Source organism: Parasteatoda tepidariorum, chromosome 9, assembly GCF_982258835.1.
Source record: "Parasteatoda tepidariorum strain Cologne lab strain chromosome 9, Ptep-v5.0, whole genome shotgun sequence".
Taxonomy (NCBI): Eukaryota; Metazoa; Arthropoda; class Arachnida; order Araneae; family Theridiidae; genus Parasteatoda; species Parasteatoda tepidariorum.
Window position 1 is genome coordinate 78,467,190 of NC_141763.1, and position 12,654 is coordinate 78,479,843.

Consider the following 12,654-nt stretch of genomic DNA (forward strand, 5'->3'; position numbering starts at 1 on the left):
TTGAGTATACTATTAAATTTTAATTTTATATATTACATTTTAATTTTTGCATTTTAGAAATATTTTAAAATTAAGCGTCTAACGAAAGTCTAGCTAGTATATTTTTTACCTTGTCAGCAAAAAATAAGTAAATCACAAAATATGTCTTCTCTTGGTGCTTCGTAATATTTGAACAGTCCCTTTGATCATTCCTATACTTTTCGGACATTTTTATTAATACATTACAAATTTATCAAATAATGAGCTTAAACAGGACATTTTCATTTAAAAATCGAATGTCCAAGCGAAATTACCTGCTAACCCAGACAATTTGAAGAAAAATTTCGTCTTCATAAATTGACGTTTGAAAATTAGAAATTTAATTTCAATCATACTCAATTAGTGAATACCTAACGAATGGATATTTATAGGGAATATCCAGCGAAGTATTTTTTCGCAAAAAGTATTATTAGATAAAAGTTTTTTTTTTTTTTTTTTTACATTACTATATATTATTAGAAATAGTTTTTACACATATTTTTTAAGTCCAAAAATTTGCACACAGCTTGCAAATTTATGTTCTGGAATACAAATGGAAAAGCGAAATTTGAAGAAGTGGAACTAGAATACTTTATATTGAATAAGGAGTTTTGAACTGCTGATTTTTTTTAAAAAATTATATTGAGAGAAGTCGTTTTTTTTCTTCACTTTTTGTTCTAAAAATAAGGAACGTTTTTTTTTTTTTTTTGTTTGTAATTTTTTCCCCTTTAAGGTAAGGCAGATAACGGGTAGCTTAGAAAAGTAAGATTTTCTAAGTCAAAATTATATTTTAAGAACAATTCTTTGTTTTGTTTCTCTTTTGCTTTATTAACTTTTCTTTTTATCAGCGTTTTAATACGTCACAACAATTTTTAAAGAACGTTTCTATTGAACGTTATTCTTCTATCGTCATTTTTTTCTAAAAATACGTCTACGTAAAAAAGTTAAATCGAGATTTTTAGCTTCAAATTTTTTTTCGTTAAAAAATTCAGATCGATTTTTGTTTGGGTTTCTATCTAACTTTTTTCTTTTTTTAAAAAAAACTTCTGTTTTATCAACGTTTTTATCATGACGCAGCAATAAAAAAAAAACAGTTTTTTTAAGACTTAATTCTTTTTTCATCACTTTTTCTAGAAATAGAAAAACTAAGATGTTCAGCTTTAAAAATTTCTGTCCAGAATTAAGATCCATTTTTATTTTATTTTTTCTCATTTTTGTATATAATCTCTTGTATTTATGGGCGTTTTTATGTTAACATGGAATTTAAAAGCGTTTCTAATAGACTATATTTCTTTTAATATTTTAAGGACACTTTTTTTCCGGAAAATATTATATATTTAGCATTAAAATATCATTTTAAGAATTAATTTTTTTTTTAAAACTTAGCGAATTTAGTTTTTTTAAAAATAATAATAGCTGTTAATCAGTTTTTAATTTATCTGAAATATTTCTAATGGTTAATTATTATAATTATTTTTCCCTTTACCCCAAACTAATAATGTTTTGAATAATTTACAATAATGACAAAACTTATTTATATACATACAAAATAATATTTATTTATGATTCTTTGAAAAAAATTTTGCTATTCGGGCGAATCACTATTGGTTACATACCTAGTAAATAAATACTAGAAAGAAAATAAAAACGTTATCAAGTTTAACACGTATCTATTTCAAGAGCAACGTTTGATAAAAATGATATCATACAGCCGATCTTAACGACTTTCCTCAATTAGATGAAATATCTTACTAATGGTTAAAAAAAAGATTCTTAAATGGTTCTTCGTTAAAAGGTTTCTTCGTTCCTCCTAAGAACATTAGTAAATCTTAACGAAAGTTATAATCTACCTGTCTAAATCACCTTTTAAATGAATCACAATCTATTATTAAACTACAAGAGCAACTTCTGATGTACTTTTTAGAACAAATAAAATGATTCATATCATCGATCCAATTTGATCACCCTATATACATTTATATCTTATAAAGGAGGATGTTGTAGTAGATGATACTAGTTCTTATCTTTTAATGTTTTATTTTATTTAAAATGAATGATAAAAAGTATTAAAACATACGCTTTTCAAGTAAACGTATAAAATAATTTAAAAATTATTAAAAAAAAAACAATTTTTCAGCAAGAAAAAGTATTACATAACTTAGAAAAATCGATTTCACATAGTTTCGGTGAATTTTCCAAGTATTATCTTCATTCTCTATATTATAACGTTTGTCTGGTGCAGCAATTTCTAGTAAATCTTTTAAAGAAAGCGATGAAAAGTCGGTGGTTTATTTGGATTTATTATTTTTATTCAAAAACAATCGACTTTTCATCTACTTTCTTCAAAATTTTCATAAGAAATTTTCGCAACACACTTTAAGATAAACTTTATATAAAATGAACAAAATACCTTGAAAATTAGACGACACTATATAAAATAGATTTTTATAAGTTACACGTAACATTTTATTTATTTCTTTTTCGCGTAAACCCACAGAAAAGTTTTCTTTTTTTTTTAAATTATTTTATTTCATACTTTTTCATCTAAGGATTCATTATATTTTTGGAAAAAAATAAATAAAAAAAAATTTGCACCACATCCGATAAGGGGTGCCACTTAAAAAAAATTTCAAGACTGAATTTATTTTTGACCAAATAATACTATCTACAGTTGTTTACCAACTTTTAGAAATTTACAGCTCACTGACATCAAAATTTACCTTTCCTTGATAATAGCCTACACATTAAATCAATCATTTGATGATTTTTTCTAAAACTTTTTTTCTTTATTTTATGTTTTTTTTAGCAAACAAAACGAAAATAACAGCTAACCTTGTATATTTTTTACAACTATTACTGAACAACCTGAAATCATTCATATCGCTATTTTTCACTTCAGCGTTACTTATTTTTTGTTCTAGTACTAAAATTTTTCTTGTTTTAAATAATCTTGATTTATCCTTGGCCAGCATGACAATAGGTTAGGGTGGGGAAAGCAAACTCGAGCAGATTTAGGATTCAGCATTAGTACAAATTTAATTACACAAATAGATGAAGTTCAATCAAACCCATTTGTCAAGACTTTAAGAATAAGATTTAGCGAGACTGATAAAAAGAAGATAAATAAAAGTCCTGACATTATTACCAAATCATATGTTTTCATTAAGATATATTCTTTTATTTTGACCAAAAAAATTTGAAAATTTCTAATGAAAAAAAAAAAGGAAATTTAATTGATAGAATTTATAAGTCCATTGATTTTTCTCAAGACTGATTTCAGTCCCCAGGATTGAAGAGGGGCGCCTATGATCCGGACCACAATATAAAGATTCAAAATAGCGTTCTGCGACAAGGAAAGACAAAAAAAACTGAGAAGACACAAAATAAATTTTTATTTTTAAAAAAGACAAAATACTTAGTGTAGTTGTGTGATTTATTAGAACGTAATGGAACATTGGCAGGAGTTTTCTATCTTATCTCAAGACAGAGATGGATACTTCTGCTGCCTACTATACTGAAATGTCCAGAGTTCATATTCAGTGTAGTTGTGTGATTTATTATAACGTAATGGAACATTGGCAGGAGTTTTCTATCTTATCTCAAGACAGAGATGGATACTTCTGCTGCCTACTATACTGAAATGTCCAGAGTTCATATTTAGTGTAGTTGTGTGATTTATTATAACGTAATGGAACATTGGCAGGAGTTTTCTATCTTATCTCAAGACAGAGATGGATACTACTGCTGCCTACTATACTGAAATGTCCAGAGTTCATATTTAGTGTAGTTGTGTGATTTATTATAACGTAATGGAACATTGGCAGGAGTTTTCTATCTTATCTCAAGACAGAGATGGATACTTCTGCTGCCTACTATACTGAAATGTCCAGAGTTCATATTTAGTGTAGTTGTGTGATTTATTATAACGTAATGGAACATTGGCAGGAGTTTTCTATCTTATCTCAAGACAGAGATGGATACTACTGCTGCCTACTATACTGAAATGTCCAGAGTTCATATTTAGTGTAGTTGTGTGATTTATTATAACGTAATGGAACATTGGCAGGAGTTTTCTATCTTATCTCAAGACAGAGATGGATACTTCTGCTGCCTACTATACTGAAATGTCCAGAGTTCATATTTAGTGTAGTTGTGTGATTTATTATAACGTAATGGAACATTGGCAGGAGTTTTCTATCTTATCTCAAGACAGAGATGGATACTACTGCTGCCTACTATACTGAAATGTCCAGAGTTCATATTTAGTGTAGTTGTGTGATTTATTATAACGTAATGGAACATTGGCAGGAGTTTTCTATCTTATCTCACGACAGAGAAGGATACTTTTGCTGCCTACTATACTGAAATGTCCAGAGTTATAACTTAGTGTAGTTGAGTGATTTATTAGCACGTAATGGAACATTGGCAGGAGTTTTCTATCTTATTTCACGACAGAGAAGGATACTTTTGCTGCCTACTATACTGAAATGTCCAGAGTTCATACTTAGTGTAGTTGTGTGATTTATTAGAACGTAATGGAACATTGCTAGGAGTTTTCTATCTTATCTCAAGACAGAAATGGATACTTTTTGCTGCCTACTATACTGAAATGTCCAGAGATATAACTTAGTGTAGTTGAGTGATTTATTAGCACGTAATCAGGGGTCTGTTTAGAAGAAATTTGGGTCCGTTAACGGACCCTTCACAAAATATTTTTTCATAAAAATGGACCCTTCACAAAATATTTTAACTTAAAAACGGACCCTTCACAAAATTATTTTTCTTTTAATCGGACCCATCATAAATTTGTTTATCTTCATTATTGTTTTTTTAATCGAATAAATCCTTCCCAGGGCAGAAAACAAGAAAGATGGATGTAAGCAAAAGTTTTGTCTTCGGCAGACGATTCTTCCATTATTCGTCCGAAATGAATATTCTGCGTTCAGCAGTATAGGCTAAATACGAAATATTTGCATGTTGCAACTCTAATTTAGAAGCAGCAATTGCTGTTTATATTTGAAAATTTAAATTTTTTATTATAATTTTACAGTGCCGAGCATAATCTTGTATCTATTTGCAATTTAAAAACTCATTGAAAAAGTTTTTTGCAATAACCGGACCCTATTTGCACAAATTCATAAAAACGGACCCTGGCTGAAAGAATGTGAGTAATTTTTTCACAATTTCACGAAAAACGGACCTTTCACAAAATGTCTGGACAGACCCCTGGTAATGGAACATTGGCAGGAGTTTTCTATCTTATCTCAAGACAGAGATGGATATTTTTGCTGCCTACTATACTGAAATGCCCAGAGTTCATACTTAGTGTAGTTGTGTGATTTATTAGAACGTAATGGAACATTGGCAGGAGTTTTCTATCTAATCTCAAGACAGAGATTGATACTTCTGATGCCTACTATACTGAAATGTCCAGAGTTCATACTTAGTGTACTAATGGGATTTATTGACAGTCGGACAAGTTTTAATTCATTACTAAAATTCAATTCAATACATATAGAACTTAGACAATATCGCAGTTTAATATTGAAATCGATGTATTTCAGACGTACGACAGCTAGACGATGAAAAAAATTCGTTAATATTGTTTAAAACTAATTAAGGTTTTAGGATTTAAGGAAGAGTTGAAGAATTACAATATTTAAATAAAGTTGCGCTGCGCTTTTGGCTCGGTTAGCATTGAAGTATCTATGTTGTACAAGATAATTTTGAAAGGTCACCAAAAGCAGTTGTAATTTGCTAACTTTTGATGAAAGGGAGGCCAAAAGGCTCACGTAATACTTTAAAATTCCCCACCCATGGACGATATATATATCTTTGAATAATTTTAAACTAACTTTTACGGTAAAATGCACAATACAGAAAGAAAAAAATCTATAAAACAAGAGGTTTAATGATAGTTATTCGTTAATCTCAGTGCTGGTGCAAATACAGCAAAAAACAATATAAAAGTGATTATTTGCATACATTATATTACTTTATTAAAAGATCATCATAATATTGAACAGTTACACCTTTTAACTATATTTTTTACAAAAACACTGAACTAAAAATGGAGAAAAAATAAAGGTGTTTTAAAAGCTAACAAAAGATTTACAGAAAAAGGTTAGAAAATTAAAAGAATCCTAATCTTTTGCCGAGCAAAAGCAATTTCTTATGAACCATAAGACCTTAACTACATGTACCCGATGAAGCAGCTCCTGTCATACTTTTTGCAACAACACTACTTAATGATTTATTCAGAGAGCTCTTTAACAACAGGAGTTTAGCTGTCTTCACCCTTTTAAAATTAGATTTTTCGTGAAGCAGTAAAAGAGGAATCCAGTAATTTTTTTTACTCTTTTTTTTTTTTTTCTTCAGATGATGTTTAGGAACACTTAAATCGTTTTACTGTCACGTATTACGTTTTATTCCATCCGTTTACTTTTGTCGAGAAAACAAATAAATTTTAATGCGTTCTAAAAGATAAAAAAGTGAGTGCATTTTTTTTATTTTATTTATCAACAACTCACAATACAATAGCAAGTTCATTGTATACAGAGTCATTTTAGGAGAAATTTGGATATGTTAATGAACCCTAACGCGATCCTGACAGAAAAAAAAGGATTTTTCTTACACATCAAAGAAAAATTCTTATTTTTTTTTGCGGTGGCAACAAAGAACGAAATATCAAGCGAGTGGGCAGTCACAAGCATTAATACTTAAACACGAACAAGTTTTTTAAATTTCTAAAGGAAAATTTCCTTCTCACGTGGAAAACAAATAATTGACATAAACTGAATAATAAGTTGGAAAAAATGAAAGGTCAACAGCGAACAGTACGTATCAACACACAACAGATTCTATATTTTTGTTTTACTTATTAATTTAGGTAGTTGGAATAATAATTTTGAGCTATATTACAGTTTTAATCACGCTTTATAATTACCGTAGGATAGAGATGCCATTTAACAACAAAGATTGGCTAGCTGTGTCTTATTTTTCACTTTCTTATCCCGTTTGTTTAGTTTTCATTCATTTTGCGAGTTTATGTTAGAATATGCACTTAAATTTAAAATTTCGATCGTAATGAATAAAAATTCAATGAAATGTTAATAAATCAAAGGTTTCACAGGAAGTATATGATGCATGTTTTTAAAACTTCCATTTTATTTTATTTTAAAACCATCGTTGAACAGCCGACCCAGTTTTGGGCTTATGACTACTAATGTTCAACTCCGTAGCCTTGTAATTCTGAACTCAATCCAGAGGACAAGGAAACTCCTGGATCAGTACCCCCAGAGGTATGACGGAGGACTTTGTGAATCGACAGATTCAACGTGCATTAGTGACCGTTTACTACACGGGGAGTCTTCGGGCTGCGGGGATCAAACCCACGATCTCTTGGGCATGAGCCCAGCGCCCTACCAACCAGGCTATCCCGGCCCTCTAAAAATTCATTTGAAAAAGAGAATGAGAATACATTTAAAGCTAGACTGAAATAAGTATAGAATGAGCGAGTGATACGAATTAGGAAGAAATTGCGAAATAATTTTAGGGGTTGACGAGGGCATTATAATACGATTATAATTCGTTATAGTTCGATTCAAAAAAATTTCATTTTCTGCCCAAGCTTGCAAAATCGCACGTGCTCTTTTTATAGTTTCATAAGTTAGCTTAGATTTTTGTCGCTTTATAGAGCGTTTGATGTTCCGAGAATGCTAGTTGTTTCGCCGATTTATTACACTTTTTTGAGCTGTAAGGGCAACCAACGGCCATTTTAACCGTTAAAATTCTCTCGATGAAATCGATAACTTTGTTTCTTTACGTAAACATACATCGAAAGATAGAATCAATACAAAAGAGAATAAATAAAAATTTCTATAGTGTTTTGCTTTGCGATTTTTAAAAATTACAGCCAATTATTACTAAAAAAACAAAAACATACTTTGTATCATCTGGTTGTGGAACAAGAATTGTGAATGTGTTTTTAATTAATTAATACACCAACATTAATTTAGCTTTCGAAGAAACGTATTTTTATTATTGCACGACTCATTTAAATAAAAGGGAAATCTGTAATGAAATTTTCTTACTAACCTTTATTAGAAAAGAAAGACGTCATGAATAGAAGAACTTTGAAACGGAGTTAATTAAATAGGGTTCATTTGAATGCGGCACAACGCAGCAAAATATCGGTGAAACATATGTTACATCATTATAAAAGCGTCATTTATGACGCCGAAACAAAACAAAAAATGTGCCGAGTGTAGAACATAGTGTAGATGCATAAAAGTATGTGAATCGAATATTTTAACATCTCGCGTGCTAAATATTATCGCTTGTCACAATTACGGAAAGCGAAAAAATATAAGAATGCAATGTTTAGAATATCTTAGAACACATTAATCAAACAAAGTTAATGAATTCGAGGATTTTGTAGCCTATCCACCTATCTTTAACATTTTAAGTCTTTTAAAAATGAAATCAGCGTAACAATGTCACTTTTTTGTGTTACTGAGGCATTACAATTTTGTAGTGCAAAGTCGAATCTTTACTTTAAAAAGGTATTTAAATAAGTTTCCATCTATAGCAAGTTTGTATAAAATGCATGTTTTCTAAAATTACATTTAAAAGGCTGGCAATAGTACAGATTTATGGCATTTCCTCCCTTCCTTATATTGGCCGGGATAGCATGGCTAGGACGGCGTTGGGCCCATGTCCAAGAGGTCGTGGGTTTGATCCCCGCCCACCGAAGACTCTCCATGAATAAAATGGTGACTGGTGCACGCTAAATCAGTCGCGATCACAAAGTCCTCCAGGTTCCCATAACACACCATACCGCAGGGAGTACTGAATTAGAGATTGATCGTGCTTTGGTAGGTCAAAATTACGATCTGTGGATGAATGGATTGTGATCATACTTTTTTTTTAAAAATTACACATATTAGTACTGTATAAATATTATTTATACAGTACTGCATTATCTAATATGTATATACGTAAGGCTGTGATAACAAATCACTTATATTAAATCTCATTGATTATAAATGTTTCATTCTTATAATTGGGAATTGGTTAATAAATTAGAAAATTAAATAAGATTTTTTTTCTGTTTACGAACTTCAGTGTAGAAGATAAGAATGTAACTTTAATATGACAATATTTTATTATTCGTTTCATGTCATTTTCATATTTTAATGTGCTCATTGTTAACATGTAAAGTAATTTGCTGTTTTACTACCAATAAATATATTTCAATTATACCAATTTGAAATTTATTGTAAGTAATTTTAAATCTTATTAAATATGAAGCTAATGTATTCATCTGTAATTAAAGAAAAAAGACTTGTTCAGCAGAAAATAATTTAATTTAAAATTGCTTTCTGATCTAAATTAATATACTTTTCATTTGATAAATTGATTCTCTATTTTTACAATTCATTAAAGTTTAGAGTTTGATAGGAAAAAAAAATAACCGACTGCATTTATTCAGAAATTAGTTTGCTATGATTAAATAATAATATAGCTCTTTTTATTATTAGTGGTGTTAAAAATTTTTAGTTTCAGTATTGTCGCTAAAAATATTATGTATTATTTATACATTAGAGTTATAATCGTTAAACTAGAAAAAAACTTTTAAAAAAAAATCTGATTGAAATAACAAAAAACAATGTGTGTATATGTTATCTTATATATTTTTAAATAAAATATGATTTTGATCAACTCTGATAAAATGCCTCAAAGTTTCGCCCAGGGTCCTAAAACCCTAAGCACGTCTCTGGTCACAAGCCTCACAAGTATTTAGAAAGTTAGTGTGAAAAAGCTTGCAACCTTCGACCTCCGATTCTAATCAAACTGCTGAGCAAAATTACTGTTAAAGGGTACAATTCGGAACAGATCCTAATGCTTTTAAAATTTTGCCTACATTAGATGTTACGTTTGATGCATCCTTTAGAAGTTATAATGCAAAAACTGAAAAAGTGGATAAAATTAAGTGCTTTTGTTTGGCTAATTTTAGCTCACCTCAGAAACTGTCATGTTATTTTTATTTGGATCAAAAATCAGATACCATGAAAATTAATTTATTAATGAAACCTAGCTTTTTTTCCTTTCCAACTATTTGAAACATTAAGCCAACAATTTGACCCACTGAAACCATTTTTCAATTTTAAAAGCATATGAATCAAAATTATCATGAATATACTTTTGCATTTGCTTTTCCATTTATCACCAACAAATTGGATCTTATTTTTCAATGATTTATTTACATCAATTAGAGACATTTTTAAAATGCCAACTGATATTTTACACACAAAAGACAAAATTTGTTTCAAAATCACTAAGACATTGACACGCAAAAACAAAACATCAATTCTTGATTTTATTAATAAAAGTAATAAGAACGAAAAAACGACAAAAATACAAACGTAAAAATTATCGCTTAGTTATATTAATAAAATCAATCTTGATTTTCTTAATAAATGGTTTTTGAAATGTTTTTTTATTAATGAATTATTATACGAAAAAGAAATAAAATAAAAACTTTAAAAATTATCGCTCTCTTTTACACAAATAAATAATAATCAATCTTCATTTGCTTACCAAATCTCGATATTGTTGAAAATGTAATTACAATTAGAAAATGAATAAAATAAGAACTTGAAAAATTGTCGCACTGTATAAATGAATAAAATCAAGTTTAGTTTTCGTAGTATATCTTGATTTGTAATGTTTTTATTATTAAAATAATTACAATACGAAAAAAAGGAAATAAAAACTTCAAAAATTATTACTCTCTTTACCGATATAAATTAATAAATATCAATCTTCATTTCCTTAACAAATCTCGCTATTATTGACGAGATGAAGAGTTAATTACAATTCGAAAAATGAATAAATTAGTAATTTAAATTATCGCATTGTATAAATTAGTAAAAATCAAGCTTACTGATTTTCTTCTTGACTAGTAATGTTTAACAATAAAGTAATTAAAAAACGAAAAAGAATTTTTTTAAAAAAATATTCAAAAATTAACGCTTTCTTTCACCCACAGATATTAATAAAAATTCTATCTTCATTTCCTTGGCAAGACTTGCTATTATTGACGAGATGAAAAATTAATTACAATTCGAAAAATGAATAAATTAAGAACTTAAATTATCCAATTGTAAATCGTTCTCTTTCACCCATATAAATTAATAAAATCAATCTTCACTTCCTTAACAGATTCGCTATTATTGAAGTAATACAATTCGAAAAATTAATAAAATAGGTTAAATTATCGCACTATATAAATAAATAAAATCAATCTTGATTTTCGCTTAATAAATCTTGATTTTATAGATCAAGTATTTACAATCTAAGAAAATGAATAAAATAAAAAATTCAAAATATATCGCAATCTTAAAAAAGAACATCTTATTTTCTTTATATATTAATAAAATAATGCGCAAAGAAAAAAATCACGCTTAAAAGAAGGAAATGAAAAATCCGAATTTTTTTTTTTTTATCTGACACGCCACCATAACATAATACATGCAAGATGCGAGAAACATTATGATTATTATTAGCCAAGAGAGAATGCTATGAATGAAATAAATGTTGCAACTCACCATTCCTTGTCGCCAAAACGCACGCCTAAAAACAATCATCCATTCATTTACCACATCACAATCAACGTTAAAGAAGTCGAAGTGCTACACTAAATGTTCCCAAAACATGAAAAGAAACAGTTAAAAGGCAAATCACATTTGATGGTTTTAGGGCTGTAACTGAGTAAAGGTATTCCCGAGGAACAGTGTCAGCGGGACAACTTGCTAAAGCCCCGGCGAGGATCGATCGCCCCGGCACTGCGGCAGCCGACGCCGCCCCGATTGCTGTTGCGGCGATAGTGGAGCACAAAGAGGGATGGGCTGCCGGGGGTGAGTGAATAGTGAGGAATGACCCAAAACATGAGCGGCAGGCTTCATAAAAACGAAGAAAAAGTCATAGATATCTTTTGCTTTTTGCTTAACCGTGATTGCTGCCAATACAGAAATTGCCGATAAACACTAAAAATCGATCTGGGAATATAGTGTTTTTACTTGTTATGGGAAAAGACGGCTTTTATAGTGGATGTTCTATTTTGATGCTCTTAGAGGAGAAAATAATAAAATAAAAAGATTGGGGGGAGGGGGTTGGAGAGGATGGATTGTGCGTAATCACTTGAGCAAATCGGGCTGCTGTCGTTGATTTGTTCTTATTCATTTCCGTCGGCTATATTTTTTCGCTACTTAAATGAGACTTTTACGCGAGCAGGAACGGATCTATAAAAATTCCATGATTTTTGTAGCCTTTCCAAACCTTCTATTGCAAGGTAGCAGGAAATTTTATTTCAAAATTTTTTAAACCGGTGCTATGTTGACAAACTTTACGCGATGACATTCGACATTTCAGATGAAAGAGACAGGAGCCGATTGCAAAACACGACCCTCTTTAACTCGGCCCGGGGTTACAATTTTAAAAATATTTAGTAATTGAGTCACAATTGAGAATCTTCGTAATCTTTTAAAAAAAAAAAATATATTTTTGAAAGTAATATGTAGTGAAACGTGTAAACCTTTTTTGGGGCGGTCGGGTAAAAACGGCCTCATTCAT

General features: G+C 29.6%; 1 protein-coding gene across 3 annotated transcripts in view; it reads right to left on the reverse strand.

Moving 5' to 3' along the window:
* Positions 1–12,654, reverse strand: part of LOC107445323 (neurocalcin homolog) — a 57,735-nt gene that overhangs the window by 27,734 nt on the left and 17,347 nt on the right. The window contains exon 1 of one of the 3 annotated variants that reach the window (XM_016059694.4): positions 11,631–12,153. The exons of the other annotated variants lie outside the window; for them this stretch is intronic. The gene's annotated coding sequence lies outside the window, so the exon portion shown is untranslated. Of the gene's footprint in view, positions 1–11,630; positions 12,154–12,654 lie in introns of those variants that run through there. 3 annotated transcript variants of the gene reach the window in all.